The sequence below is a fragment of the Ziziphus jujuba genome, chromosome 4 (assembly GCF_031755915.1).
Source record: "Ziziphus jujuba cultivar Dongzao chromosome 4, ASM3175591v1".
In the NCBI taxonomy this organism is placed as follows: domain Eukaryota; kingdom Viridiplantae; phylum Streptophyta; class Magnoliopsida; order Rosales; family Rhamnaceae; genus Ziziphus; species Ziziphus jujuba.
The window spans coordinates 2,699,853-2,704,487 of record NC_083382.1 but is presented as its reverse complement, the minus strand read 5'-3'; positions in this window follow the sequence as shown (position 1 = coordinate 2,704,487).

Below are 4,635 nucleotides of genomic sequence, written 5' to 3'. Positions count from 1 at the left end.
ATATATATATAGTTCGTCTACGTACGGACAGTTTTTATACGGACCACAATATTGGTGATGATTTTTCATAATATTGGTAATAATTTTTTAAAAAATCATTGTTAATACTATAAAAAATTATCAATAATACTGAGATTTTCACCATAAAATTTCCATATATATGTATATATAAATTTATATTAGAATGATGTTATTATAACTCCGATATATTGTTTTTGGAATGTAACTAGAGCATGGCATCTCATAATAATTTCACTGGATAAAGTAACTGCCATGGTGGTTTGGTTTCCATCATTAAAAGCGACTGCCACCTAACATTTTTGTTTTTGTTTTTTTGTATTTTTTTTTTACTATTGGTCTTTTTATTTATCCTTTTTTTTATTTTATTTTAAAAAGGAGAATCAAAGTAGGATAATCAGATTGGGCCACAGAATAGGAAAGTCTTATTGCCATCACAAATGCCCATTGTAGTTGTTGCCACATAACTTTGCATGTTAACACCTGGAAATCAAAAGTAATACAATCATCCGACAAACATAAAGTTGACTTCTATATAATATTCCTTTTTAAAGTGTCTATAAATCACTAATTTAGCAGTAGAAGCATCAATTTTTCTCAATCTCAATCATGAATCATTGTCTCTATATGTAGATGTATGTTTCCAATAACAAATTTCCATTATCATAGAAAGTTGTGACATTAATTTGAAAGAAATGAACAAAGTAGTCAAATCGGTACTTACACAATCACTAATCGATCGCCATCGGCCCCCCTAAACTCATATTCACAATTCAAAAAAATAAAAAATAAAAATCACGATCCATCTTCTGTATAGAACCCTCATTCAATCATGCCGCCAGCAAATTTGCCACCTTCAATGGTTCACCCTAAAGCCACCATCTCCTTTCTTACAAAAGCCGCCATCACAAATAATTTCTTATATTTCTTTAAGCATTTAAATTAATACAAGAAGATCAAGAAGGAGAAGAACCCAAAAGCGGCTGTTTTGGAGAATACTAAATTAATTTTCAGAAAATAGTTTAGGTTTCCAAACACGTTATTTCTAATCAAAGTTAGTGAAAAGCATTTTTTTAGAAAATATCTTTAGAGAAGTAAAAAATGTATCTTCTTGGTCAAAGAAAAAGGAGAAGAGGGGAAGAAAAAGAAGAGAAAAGGAATGTATGAAGAGGAGGATTATTGGCACGAAAGATATTGCGTAAACAACCAAAATGAAAGGGAAATTTCACTGCCAAAACAACAACCAGAGTTCTAAAAGTGATTAACTTTTAGGAAAATAATTTTGTAGTTGAAGCATTTAATATTATTTTTTTGGAAAAAAAAAAAAAAGCATCATTGTTTGTACACGGATTTTATTAGCTAATGCCTTTGTAGTTTCTACCGTTTATCCATTTTTTATGTTAGTAGTTGATAAAGATTCGTACAGATTATATATATATATGACTTAAAAACATCTCTATTTATTTTTAGATTTTTTTATCACATTAAAAAATATATAATATTAAAAAATTTTCTTCAATGAATTTGTTTAAACATGTTCTCACATTAAACATTTTGAAATTAAAAAAAAAAATTTCCTTAAAAGGTTAATTCCTTTGTAAAATGAAAATAATCTAATAAAAAATTTAATTAATTAATAACTATAAATATTTTTTTTATATATTATCATTTAAAATTTATTTTATAGTTACACCATGTAAATTTAAACAATATTAATTTTTATATTATATAAATAACTTTCTATATTCATCCTTTAAAATGTTCTAATTAAAAACTCATATATGTTATAATGTTGGTATTTAAAAATTGATGAATAAACTACTGCCCCAAAAGTATTATATGACATCCTAAAACCATACCCTTTTATGATTTGCCTTTTTTTAATTTTATTTTATTAATTAATTTATTTATTTTAAATAAAAAAACAATAAGACTTAGTATCAAAAAGGGGAGAACGGAGGTGTCGCAGGCCACATTACTCCACGGTGGGGCATGTCTCTGAGCTATTAGACAACATACCAAACGATGAAAAGTTATCAGATGTGATCAGATATGCGGACCATTAACTACTGTTCCTCACATTATGAACCTTTTGATGGGGCCAATGTACATTGTGTTGTATTCCATTGAAGTGAAATGCTGATTGGATATTTGCCCCCAAAAAAAAAAAAAAAGAAAAGCTGATTGGATATTCAGCCAAAAAAAATACCCAAAAATACCCAAAATTTTATCTCTTAAAGCCTCAACATACCCAAAATTTAACAAAGATCCATTGAAATTAATTTATTGAATAAACCTATAGATTATGACCTCCGATTGTTTAATGGCAAAATCGAAAAACCATGTCAAATTGTTTACAAAAATCAGGTTAATTTTGATAAATATTTATAATATACGTTACAGGTTTATTCAATAAATTAATTTCAGAGTGCAATGTGTGAAATCTAATATAGTTCAGGTGTATCAATGTCAATTTCTCATAGTTTCTGTTAAAGTGTGACGAGATTTACTATTTAAAATTCAAATTAATTGACTATATAAACAATATATATCAAAAGGCAATTTGTTTTGAATCAAAATTAACAAAATATATATATATATATATATATCATTGATGAAAATTATTTTGTCCATTTTAATTAATTCTATTCGTAAAAAATAATTATTTAGATATTTTTTTAGTTATATAAACAGTCAATTTGAATGTCTGGTGGCCAATTTGTCTAACTATTTTATCTCAAAAAATAAAATAAAATAAAATCGTCAAACTCTTTAGGGAAAAAAAAAAAATCTTAAAAGGAGGCGATTTTTCCTTATGCAATGATTCAGTATATTAAAAAAAAAAAAAAAGTTGGAAGTGGTGTATGATATAAATTTTCCAAAAGGATCTTTAACATTTCTTTCTAGCCGATAAGATTAATAAAAGTTATTTTTTTTTTCTTTTAAAATTATCATTGATTTCGAGAATGATAAAGGGAGAAAGTCATGAACTGAAATTTCTAATATTGGAAAGTTAAACTTATGCAAGTTTTTCTAACATGACACTTGCGAGGAAAGAAACGGCCGAATAAGACTATTAGATGAACTCATTTGAGACCAAAAAAATAAAATAAAATAATAACATGTTAAAGTCATTTTCCAACAATTCTAACAACTTACTCTTACCATGTACATCATATATTTCTCTTCCAACCAGTTGGAATTAATAATATATTGGAATTGAGTTTGAATCATAACTTGGTAACTTTGGTTTCCGACTTGTAATGCTTTGGCCCTCTGAAGAAATAAGAAATTGATAGTTTTGTATAGATATCTTCTGTAATACAGATGCTGCATAAATACAGTGAAGAAATACAGGATGGGTAACAAAAACAAATTAAAAAGTTAAAAGTATGTTAGCTACGTTATGTACATCTACTTATCAATAATAACATAAACTTATCATAACAGCTATTTAGTTTGCTATCACCCTGTCATTCATTGGAGCAATTAAAATATTCACAATTGGCCAAATATTTATATGTAAAATAAAAAGGAAAGAATTTTGATGCTTGGGGTATCAAGAATTTTGATGCTTGGGGTATCTTCCTAGCAAATGTGAGTTGGTGTTAGACTTAAAATACTAATTCTACGAGACCTTGAATCAATTGGGTCTTCTTTATAACTTAGTCTTGTGGAAAAAGAAAGGGACCAAAAAGAAAAAGAAAAAAAAAAAAGTTGTTTTCCTTGGAAAAAAATAAAAGCTTCTTACCATCCTTCGTCCACTGTAGAGCTTAAATAATTAATTGGAAAGCAAAAGGGTATCTCCCTGCCAACAAGTAATGTCATGGAAGAAAATCCACGGAAACAGGAGAAAAAGCTTCATATCTCATACGTATTTTTATACATGCCCTATATATAATAATAATAATATAAATATAAATATCTAGCTGATTGCTTATATGTAATATTATTACAACATTTCCTCGTGTTTCTCAAATGTATATTTTGCAAATTTTGGTGCTTTTTTTATATATAAATATAGAATTTTGCTATAAAATAATTATATGTTGGCTATATGGAGGATATGAGATAAATTATATGTATTTGTTTTATTTTTACTGAAATTATATATAATTAGACCATATAACCAATTAGTTAGTGAATTATATATAATTGGCCAAGCACAATTTGTACTGAAGATGTGCGTATAAATATTTGATAACAAAGCTATATATATTATAATTATATACATTCGCAATGGCTATTTGCTCTTTTTTCTTTTTCTATGAGAAAAATTATTTCATAGGGGTTTATAGATTATTAATTAATAATCGCTTAGATTAAAAAGAAAAGAAAGAGAAAATTAGATATTTTTTTCCCCTTCCCTAAAGTGGCTGTGGAATTATTGCAACAGAGGAGAGAAAATTGTAGCTTTATGAATGGAAGTCTTCCATAGAATTTATTTATTTATTTATTATTATTATTTTTTTTGGGTTTGAAAATGTGGTCCATAGAATAAATTAGCACTTAAAGATGTAATGTGCCATAAAAAAAATAAAATCAAAGTGATGGGGTGGCATATGAGATGGACAGAGTCCAGCAGGAATAATTCAATTTTTGTTTTGATTTTTCTTG